Consider the following 11,813-nt stretch of genomic DNA (forward strand, 5'->3'; position numbering starts at 1 on the left):
GGAAACTTTCCAGTTGGTAAATCAACCACCTCCTAAGTTTTGTTTTTCACTAAGGCGTCAATTTCTGTTTGCATAGTTTGGATCCATCTATCAACTAGTATAACTTAAGAACAATTTTGAGATTCAATGGAAGAGGAAAATTTTGACAAGAAAGCTTAATATCCAAAACCAAGATGAGAGTAATGAACGACATTATTAATAGAGTGAGTAGAGGAAGAAGGCCTAGAATGAGTTTGAGGATGAACATAGTCAGATTACCAAATTTGAGGTCTAGTAGCTCTAGATAATCTCTTAGGGGATACTGTGATAGGTGTAGTAGAGATATTAGGAGCAGGTGCAACAGGAGTTATGGGAATAGAAGAAGTAGAAGGAGTGATAGAAGAAGAAGTCTCAGGTGGAAAGTGTGAAGAATCAGAATAAAAAATTAGGGAGGCATAACAGGAGAGTGAGTGATAGATGACTGAGTGATAGGTGGAGTGATGGAGGATTGCTAGAAAGGAAAAATATGCTCTCTAAAATGAACATCTTTTCTAACAAAGAATAGGTGAGATTGAAGGTTATAGAGTCTATATCCCTTTTGTGTGGATGAGTATCTCATAAAGACAACAGAAATGCTCTAAGTGAGAATTTTTTAGTGGGATTTGGTTCAGTAGAATAGCAAAGACATCCTAATGTCCTCATGTGTTCTAAACTAGGATCAATTTTATGTAGTTTTTCATAACATGAAACACCATGCAACACTCTAGAAGGGAGTCAGTTGATAATGTAAGTGGTTGTGAGTACACAATCACCCCAGAATTTTAAGGGGAATGTGACCTTGAAATTGTAATACCCTAGCAAGCTAAAGAAGTTGTCTATGTTTTCGCTCAACTACCCTATTTTTTGTGGGGTATATACACAAGTTCTTTGGTGAAGAATACGGAGAGAGTTAAACAAAGCAGTGTGTTGGGTGTTAATGAGTTCCAAACCATTATCAGATCAAATAATCTTAATGGTAGCATCAAACTAGTTCTGGACAAGAAGAATAAAGTTTTTTAAATGAAGTAAGCAATCACTTTTGAATTTCAACAAGAAAACCAAAGTCATTCGATTGAAATCATCCACAAGAGTGAAAAAGTATTTGTTTCCATTATAAGTGTCTTGTTTAAATGGACCTTATACATCCATATGCAATAATTGAAAAGCATGAATAGAAACAACATTATGAGTAGGAAAAAGGTAATCTAGTTTGCCTAGCTAAAGGAAAAATAGGACAATTACAAATTTGAGATATATCTAATATAGGTTGAACAATTTGTATCTGATTGAGGATAGGAATTGGTGCATGCCCAAGCCTTTGATGCCAAATGGAGCTTTTGACATTAGCATATTGAGTTGAGAAGAAAACATAAGCATTATGTGAACTATTAGAAGTGGCAGGTGTTGGTGATTTTGTGGATAGAATGTAGAGACCATCCTTGACCTTACCATTCCCCTTCACCTTTCCAGTAAAGATCCTGGAAAAGGATTCAAGATAGAAAGTTACAAAACATTGCAGATTTTAGTAAGTTTGGATACTGAAAGTAAATTGTAATTAGACATTGGTATATGAAGGGCATTTTGAAGTATTTTATCTTTGTCTAGGTTACAGGTGCCTTTATGAGTGATTTGGACTATGTTTTCATTTGGAGGAAATACTTAGTTATGTGTAGAAGAAGGAAGACCTTGACTATATGACATTAAATCCAGAGAAGAAACCATGTGGTTTGATGCCCCTGTGTCAACAATCCAGAAATTAGTCTTAATACCAACTAGAAATAAATTAATTGCACCTGATATATTAGCTACATTCTCAGGTGTTTCCTACTTGTCAAGAGATTGAGTGGTTTTTGAAATTTTTCAGCTGTGAATCCTTGATCCGTACAATTCAGTTTCCTCCCATTTTGTGACTTCTAATCAGAGGAAACCATATTTTTTTTTGTGCGCTGTAACCCCCAGATCTATAGCCATTTTGACCTTGATATCTAGAACCATTGTAGTTTCCTCCTATAAAATCATTTTGATATTTTTTCCTATTCTTGGTAAATTTGAAGTCTTGGGATATCCAATCAATTTGTAACATTTCTCTCTTGTGTGACCCTTCAGGTGAAAGAAATCACATTGAAGATGAGCATTTCTCCGTAGTCTTATGTTGCTGTTGTTTCGATAGCGTTCATTCACATTGGCTAATCCTGAAGATTCACCAATTTTGTATCAAGAAGCCATGACTTCTTTTTGCTTCAAATTTGGATCAGGTCGCATTACACCAGTTTCTGCAACAACAAAAGATTCACCATCTTGAGATGAGCTCTTTGACTCTCTTCATGGATGATCAATGAATATGCTTGCTTTACTGAGCGAATAGAGGTCATTATCAAAATTTGACTCCTTGACTGATTGTAATTCTCATTTAGACCTCCTAAGAATTGCATTAGCTTTTGCTGCTCCAGTTTTGGATGAACTCACGAGATTTATCATATGAACACGAAGGAGGAGGAACTAGAGACTCATATTCCTCCCAATGTTCTCTCAGTCTCGAATAATAAATCGAAATTGTAGAAATACCTTTTTTAATGTCGCTATTCCTCTAGAAATATGATAGATTTTGGTAGTATTCACTTTATCGAATCGTTCCTTAATATCTACCTAGACTTTGTGAGCATTGGATGAATAGACAATGCCATTAATCAGATCCTTCGAAACCGAGCTCATGATATATGAGAGTACAAATGCACTTGACCGCTCCCATTGATGAGTCATCTGACCTGCATACATATCATTCCTGTAGGTGCTATCCACGAAACCAATTTTGTTCTTCCCTATCATGTAAGTCGCGTTGATTTACTCCAGAGAGTATAATTCTCCAATCCAGTAAGAACACAATGAGCTAAATTTACACCTGGAATATCTAAAATCTGTAAAAATAAAGGATCGAATGAATCGAAAGTTGATCTCGAAATATGGACATTTTCCGATCCAATCGCATCAGTTGATGATTCACCTCTAATCGTCATTGATGAGGAACCCACAGAATCAAGGATTTATAGAGAAAAAGAAAGCTAACAATTTAAGAAGTTGTAACCACCATTAATGACTTTGATACCATGTTAAAACTATGCTTGAAAGGATGAAGATGAACTGGAAGTGAGAGTGGGAGAGATTTACAGTGAAAAGGAGAAAATTGTAATTCATCTATATCTGCACAATACAATGCTACTATCTATTTATACAAAACTAACTGATCATGTTCATTTTTAATTAACCAACTAACTAATCATTAAGTTAGTTATGGCTACTTTTCCCAGGTGGCAGCTTAGTTGATTATTCTTGTACACTTCTATATTCTCAACAAGAGAGACCCTTATAGACCGTTGACGGACTAAATTAGATACCTATTTCTTCTTTGCCTTCTCCCTTTCTTTATCCCATTCACCCCTTCTTCTTCTCCCCCCTTTTTACCACTTTCAAAAAGCAATAACTCCACAAATATCAGTTCATACAAAACCCTAACTTTTAGTACAATCAATTTCTTTGACACATTATCAATTTCAAATCGAAAAAGTCAAAAGCCAAGAAACTAGAAAAATACTAAAAATTCTCATCCCCTTTCACTATTATTGGAGAATTGAATGAACACCAAAAAACACAATAAAATTCTTTTTATATGTTTCACAAATCATCAAATGAGTGAAATCTGCAATTGTATTTTTTAGTAGTTTCGTTTTTTTTTATCTCTTTGTTCACTTCATCAATTTGCTTATATTTTTTAATTGAATGGAGAAAATAATAAAAAAAAACATAGAAAGAGATCTGAAGAAGTGATGAGAAGGGAGATCGATGGGACCTGAAGAAGGAAGAAAAGGGGTGAAATCCGATGAAGAAGGAAGGGAGGGAGAATTGATGGGGGTTGGGGGCTGAAGAAGAAAAGATGGGAAGGATATTTGATTTAATTAATTTTTTTAGTTTATTATTTCTTTTTTGTCATTAAAAAATGACTCAGAATTCCACACATAGATGTGTCTTATTAAAAAAAGGCGTGGAGTTCTATTCGTAGATGTTTATAGAGTATATATTTTAGGAATAACAAAGATAAAATTCATATTGACGCTCTATAGCTACAGTTCTATTTTTGCGCTCAATAGCATACTTAAATTTGCTATTAGTATTTGTTTTCTATAAATCAGTGATTTAGTTTTCATTATATATAAATTTATTTTTTAAAACTGCTCATATTTGCAGTTTTATAGAATCTCATAAATCACACATATCACCTTTTTAATAGAATTTCATTTGTTTAAGAACTTCTTCATCAAGAGAACTCAGATTGTTTCGTCGAACCAACTTTTATAGCACAAACAAACTGAAGAAAAAGAAATAAACATTAGATAACCTTGAAATATACGGACATACATCACTAAAAAGGAAATTCAACTGTATAAATGTAACATAATATATAGAAAAAAATTCGAATGAAAAAATCTGGATATATTCAGTTGCAGTTCTTTGTGTTGATTTCTGAAAAATATCCATTACTACAAGTTTTAAGGCAAAATATAAGTTTTACATATAGATTTTGAATTTTAAGATTACTTTTGAATTTGTACAGTTTACGATCAACGTATTTTATGAAGGGTTTTAAAACTCATTATAAATTTGTATTTCCAAAATGTTTTTGTATAAATTTGTATTCCCAATTTGTATATAGGTATGTTTGAAGTAGTACTAAGCATAAGTATAAAAGTTTTGTGCGCGCGCGTGTATATGTGTGTGTGTGTATTATATATATATATATATATATATATATATATATATATATATATATATATATATAAGTGCAGGGGCGGAGCTACCTTGTACGAAGGGAGTTCATCCGAACTCCGTTCGGTGAAAAATTATATTATTTATGTATGAATAAAATAATTTTATATGTATATATAGTAGATATCGAACCCCATTCGGCTACTTCATGTGTCTATTTCTACAAATTTTGACCCCCTTATTGAAAATCCTGATTTCGCCTCTGGATAAGTGTTTCAACTGTATATGTGTAAATGAATAAAAATATCTAATTTGTTTATATCTACTTTTCTATAGCTTTAAATTGTATATGTAATAAACATGAAGCAACATGCACATTTACATCATTGATTGGAAAATTTAAAATATGATAGTTGAGAATGAGGTGCGCACACTGATGAGGGTATGTTTTTTTTTTTTGTATATTTTGAAATTATTATTGTTTAATTATGTATAAAATGTATGTATAGTTAATTTTTATATAAAAAAAATAATATGTTGTACCCTCAACTGAATAGGTGCACAGTATGAACGACGATGGTAGAAATTTTGTAGTCAATTTGAAGGCTAAAACATGTAGCTGTGGCAGGTTTTAATATGAAAAATACCATGTGAAAATGTTTGAATTGTATTAAATAAGAGGAGTCTAATACCTTATGAATATTGCTCTGACTTATACAAATCAAAGATAATGTTAAAGATTTATGAGTTACAAATTTTTTTGTTGCCTAATATAACAGAATAGTGATACCTGAATACATAATGTATGATGAAGTTCGGCTCCAATATACAGAAGACCTTTAGGCAGGCCAAAAAAAAAACTCGCTCAAAAACAAAACGCAAATTGTTTGGGATTAAAGAAAAAAATACATGTAGCTCATGTGGAGTTGTAGGTCCCAATAGGCGTTTATGTCGAAATAGGCCACACGAGTATTAGTTCGTTTTATAATGGGTTATAAGTTTATATATTTCAAAACTTGAATACTTTGTTATATGAAATAATTTACTCTGAATTAATTAGTATTGCCATTTGCACCTTAAATAGTTTTTTTTTGAGCCATGTTTATTCTATTTTTTAGTTCATGAGCATACAATTGGTGTGTTTAAAAGTGCATACACTTTTTCTCTTTTTTATAGCGATCACACATTTTTATATGAAAAATGTGATTACATTTTTTGTATAAACCAAAATTAAAATTTTGTATTACTACTATAAGCGAATAATGGCCATTTAATACATACATATATGTATATGGTGAGTTTTAACGTTAACTTAATTTAACTAAGTGTTTAATTATACAATATTACAATTGACTGTAAAATATATATAAAGGTATCTATACAAAATATTTTGTATAAATTTATACGAATAAATCATTATACATTTGTGTATATTGAAATTATGTATAATATGTATTACTATAAGCGAATATAGGTCATTTATACAAATATTTGTATATGGTGTGTTTTAACATTGAACTTAATTGTAACAAAGTAATGTATTCTAACATTGATCTGTATTATATATATATATATATATATATATATATATATATATATATATATATATAAATTTGTAACTGGAGGTTGAATTATACTAATGATCTACATAACGTATATAGATATCAATATAAAAAATTTGTGTAAAATTATACTCCGTCCGTTTCACAAAGAATGACCTGGTTTGACTTGGTACGGAGTTTAAGAGTATAAATAAGACTTTTGTATCTTGTGGTCCTAAATTAAAGTTAGGTTAAATGTACAAAATTGTCCTTTGATCTTGTGACCTTAAACATGTCATGTGGAAAGCTGATTTTAAAATGTTACATAAAAAAAGAAAGAGGTCATTCCTTTTTAAGTAGACTAAAAAGCAAAGGAGGTCAAACTTCTTGAAACGGAGGGAGTAAGTCTAATCTTTATACATTTGTGTATATTGATTTGTATAAATTATGGTAATAAACAATTAAATAGCAACCATAGTAAAAATATATTTATGTTTTTCTTTAAATTGTTAATAACAACAATTATAACTCAAGAAAAATATTTTTTTTTAAAAATTAAATATATACAAATAATTTTAAAACACCTTAAAATTCGAACAATATACTACTGTCAACAAAAGCATAATAAAGTTCAGCACTTTAAAAGATGAAACAAATGCCATTCAAATATACCAAAAATATAAAAAGTAGAACTATTGTTACGAATGTCATTCAAATATTTACAAAACACATAAAATATTACTGTTGTTCTAATGAATTATGATCCTTTCACTACTTTCACATTCTCTCTTAATCCCGTGTGGCCTCTCTGGTGCTTCACTATCACTTGTAGCATCGGTTACAATCTTCTGCATGCCATAATTTCACAACATTGTCACATATCTTGTACGCATTAACTCAACATTAAATGATTATGAACCAACATTTACATTACTGATATGCTCGACATAAGCAACAACATGTACTTCACAATCCCTGTATATAAAAAATATATATATATAATGGTATAATTTTGTAAAAACAAAGTCAATATAAGTCAAGACCAAAATAAAATAACAGTATATACACTTACAAGCTCCTTCTATTTGCTGAGGTATATTCTTGACATAAAACGAGTCCAACTTAGAGTTACCCTTGCATTTAGGATGTGAAGATACATCCAAGCTTTTCTTATCGTAAAAATCAGAAATAGATAGACACATAGGAATTAACTTGCGCATATTTCTTGATTTCATTATAAACATATGAATTGTGTAATGCACCACCAAGAGAATCAAAGCTCGATCATTAATGGATGCAACAATCAAGACCCGGTAAAACTTGTCCTTAACGTTAACAAGAATGAGACTGTTATCAACTGTATGACACGGTACAAAAACATGCATTCTGTAATCATTAATGTACTCAAGAATCATCCTTTTGTACTGTCCTTATGAACAAAAGATGTGTCGTTTACATGTATCATAATTGCATCTTTAGAACTGCCGATAATCTCCCTAAAAAACTGCACCTAGACATCTACGAATGTTAATCAACTGAGCAAAACATGTGGTTCCACAGAAACGTCTATACTGAGTTTCTCGTAGTTTTCCAGTTAAAACATCCATTACTCAATATTTGTATAACATTGCATGTGAGGTGTACGTGTTGCTGTTCTTTTGCCTAAACATTTAACACCCTGAAAAAAATACACATACAACTTTACTTACATTTTAATGTACAAAAAGCAAAAGGCACACATAAATTTTGTCTAAATAAAATTATTATCAAACATGCATAACTGAAATTGTATAAAATAAATCATGTATAACTGAAAACATTTACAAAGATAAAATTGTATGGGATCAATTATAATTAACTGCTATAAAAAAATATATCTGTATAAATACACGTATAAAGACAACAATTTTCATGCTTTAAATTGTATGGTATATAGAAAATTTCATATGCATTATTGATTAAATTGTATATATAATAAGCTTCTTATATTACCTATTGTTAATTATACAATAACTTTGTACATAATCTAATTAAAAATATACCGATACGCATAGACAACCATATAAATTACATAAATCTAAAAGAAAAACTAACTATAAAGCTTATTATACAATTTTAAAACATGCAAAAAAATTAAAAATACCTGAACTTCTTCATGTTCAACTTGCTCCGGTATGACAGAGATCACCTCTAAAAATAGGCTACATGTTTATCAGAAGAATCAATTTCTTTTCCTTTCCTCTTCTTTGTCGAACTAGCATCACCCCGATGCTTAATACCTCCCTCAACAATCATTACACCAATTCTCTTTGCTTTTCCACTGACTGTTTTCGATCTAATTGGATCATTCTCATATTTAGATCTACAGTAGCTTTAGATATGTCTATTGAACCTGCAACCTCCCCAAATTCCTGCGTTAGATCCAAAGAAAATGATGGTTTTTCATCAAAATTTTGGACGTGCAAATGCATATTTCTTGTCAATCTTGTTGCTGGATTGTGATTATCCATTGTATATGTTCAACAACTATATGCAAGAATGTTTCATGAGAAATTTCAAGAAAAACTTTAAAAATAATTGAAAAAAATACTTAAAATTCAATCGAATATACACTTTTTGGCGGTACCTCAAATTTTTGAATCCACTATTGATTGAGAGCGTAATGCTATATATTTGAAACTCAAAACTGATTTTATGGATAAGTTGCAGGAGAAGTTGAAGGGTGTAAGAGGGAGAAAGAAAAGGAGATGAATTGTATAAAGACTTCTATGTAAATAACTATTGTATTTTCCAAATTAATTATTTAGTAGGACCCAATTATAGAAAAAAATGAAACTCTAGTTATTATGAAGAATTAAATTAAACTATATCAATATTATTTATTTTAAATAAAAAGTTTGTCATTATGCACGATTTTCATATTTATATTTCACGTACATTTATTAGATGAGAAAAAAATTTAAATTATCAAATTTCATTAACTTTAAATGTTCAATTGGCGAAACTATAAATAGAAAGGTCTTAGTGACAATCTGAACTAAGTATAAAGGCCTACTACATTATTCCACCTAAAAGTAATAACTCTATTTAATTACTTATACAAACAGAATTCGGACAATGATCGAAGAACTCCAAACAAATGAGGAGATGTATTTTTGACGATGGGTTTATTTCAGGAATTTAAAGAGTATCTAAGGAGCTCTTGGACAATAACTTAAGATGATAAAGTTAACGGAAATGGTCAGAATTGCTTCTAAACTATGTGAAATAAATTACTTATATTTTCGTTATATTTTTCAGATAGAAAATGCCCCTGCAATTCTAAGAGGCTACAAATATCCAAAAGAGTTACCACCTAAACTTTTGATGATGTGGCAAGTTACGTGGGACTAATCCCTCAACCTAAGCGTTGCTAACTAAGATTCACTTCAAAAAGTCGCCAAAAAAGCCCCGCATATCGCCACTAAAAGTTTTAACTATTTGAGCATTAAATTTTGATTTTTTTGCTCTTTTCTTCATTTTTTTAGAATCACCAATGATATCAATCATAGAGGAGTTTGAAGACACTATATGTTTTATTTTTTATGTTATATGCAAATGCATAAAATGTACAATGATACATTATGTAGTAGGAGATTTGAATCAAGAAGTAATTTTGATGATTTTCGTTATAATATTGGATGTTTTTAATATTGAAAGACATGTTATTTTTATTAGAAAATCAGATTGCAACCGTAAGTGAATTATCATTCTTTTTGTTGAAAAAATAGGCTTACTAGTTAATGCTAGTTGCACCCTTAGTCGCCATTATAAATTATTCAAAAGTTTTAGTGGCAATATTTTCAGACTTTGTGGTGACATTTGTCGCCGCTAAAGGTCTAGTTATTTTCTAATGAATCCTAGTTGGCAACCCTTAGGTGGACAGATTAATCTCATGTGGCTTGTCATGCCACTAAAAATTTGAGTAGTTAACTCTTAAGGGTATTTATCGTCTTTTAGAATAACAATTGAGGGCTTGACGGGCCATTGAGGGCTCGACAGACTGTTGAGGGCTCGACGGATCGTCACAAATCCTTCCGCAGAATTAACTCTCTGAACTATGTGACAGACGTGCAGGACGGACCGTCACAGTTGTGACGGACCGTCATAGACTGCGTACCCTGACTGGGTCGGATTTCTGTTAAAAATTTTAAGGGGCGTTTTGGACTATTCTTGCTTTTAATTTTAAAGTTAGTGGTTGAATGTTAATAATTCAATTACTTGGGGGTTAAAGGAGATACCCTTGAATTAATTAGTGGGTTACTTTGGTCATCTTTTATACTTAATTATATGCTAATTAGGGTAAAAGAAAGAGGGCTTGAATAAGAAAAAGAAAAGAAAAAGAATAGAGAGAGAGGGAGAAACCATCGATTGAGAGAGAGGAAGAACGCAGCTTTGGGAAAGTAGATTGCTTGACCAAGGTATATTGGGCCATTTGAAGTACTTAAGCGAGTAGGGGAGGTGGCTTATGAATTAGCCTTGCCCCCAGGACTGTCAGGAGTGCATCCGGTATTTCACGTGTCTATGTTGAAAAGATACCATGGGGATGGAAACTACATTATTCGATGGGATTCAGTTCTGCTTGATGAGAATTTGACTTATGAGGAGGAGCCTGTTGCCATTCTAGATAGAGAAATTCGCAAGTTGAGATCAAGGGAGATTGCATCCATCAAAGTTCAATGGAAGAATCGGCCAGTTGAAGAGTCCACTTGGGAGAAGGAGGCTGATATGCGAGAAAGATACCCACACATGTTTACAGATTCAGGTACTCCTTTTCGCCCTTGTTTTTCTTCTTGTGATCTTTCGAGGACGAACGATGGGTAAATTGGTATCTATTATAACGACCTGTTTAGTCATTTGGAGCAGCAGAGTTAATTTCTGAAAATCACTGTCTGGGTCGACGGATCCCACGACGGACCGTCGAGGGTGTCTCGTTCCAAAACACTTAGAATTTAGAAATTTGGGTACTGAGATCGACTCTCTGAACTTCTCGATGAAATGGCAGGACGGACCATTGAGGGCTCGACGGACCGTCACAAATCCTTTCCGCAGAATTAACTCTCTGAACTTTGTGACGAACGTGCAGGACGGACCGTCACAGACTGCGTACCCTGACTGGGTCAGATTTCTGTTAAAAATTTTAAGGGGCGTTTTGGACTTAATTATATGCTAAAAAATGGGTTACTTTGGTCATCTTTTATACTTAATTATATGCTAATTAGGGTAAAAGAAAGAGGGTTTGAATAAGAAAAAGAAAAAGAACAGAGAGAGAGAGGGAGAAACAATCGATTGAGAGAGAGGAAGAACGCAGCTTTGGGAAAGTAGATTGCTTAATCGCAATTCTTTGGTGGAGGTAGGTTATGGTTTATGCTATTTCATAGTAAACTCTTAATAGCGAATGATATGTATTGGGTAGTATTGTAAACCCTTCTATATGCTTAATTGTATGCTTGCATG

General features: G+C 31.9%; 1 long non-coding RNA gene across 2 annotated transcripts; it reads right to left on the reverse strand.

Annotated features, from left to right (window-relative positions):
• Positions 1 to 6,955: 6,955 nt before the first annotated feature.
• On the reverse strand, positions 6,956 to 9,203 carry LOC109121109 (uncharacterized). 2 transcript variants are annotated; one of them, XR_002028495.3, is made up of 4 exons: positions 8,944 to 9,203; positions 8,461 to 8,709; positions 7,390 to 7,995; positions 6,956 to 7,292 (listed from the first exon to the last, which is right to left on the reverse strand). It is a non-coding gene; the product is annotated as an uncharacterized lncRNA (long non-coding RNA). The 2 variants fall into 2 exon arrangements; XR_002028494.3 differs by having other exon boundaries at positions 8,461 to 8,728; positions 8,944 to 9,202.
• Between the last annotated feature and the right edge of the window lie 2,610 nt (positions 9,204 to 11,813).

Source organism: Solanum lycopersicum, chromosome 9 (genome assembly GCF_036512215.1).
Source record: "Solanum lycopersicum chromosome 9, SLM_r2.1".
Taxonomy (NCBI): Eukaryota; Viridiplantae; Streptophyta; class Magnoliopsida; order Solanales; family Solanaceae; genus Solanum; species Solanum lycopersicum.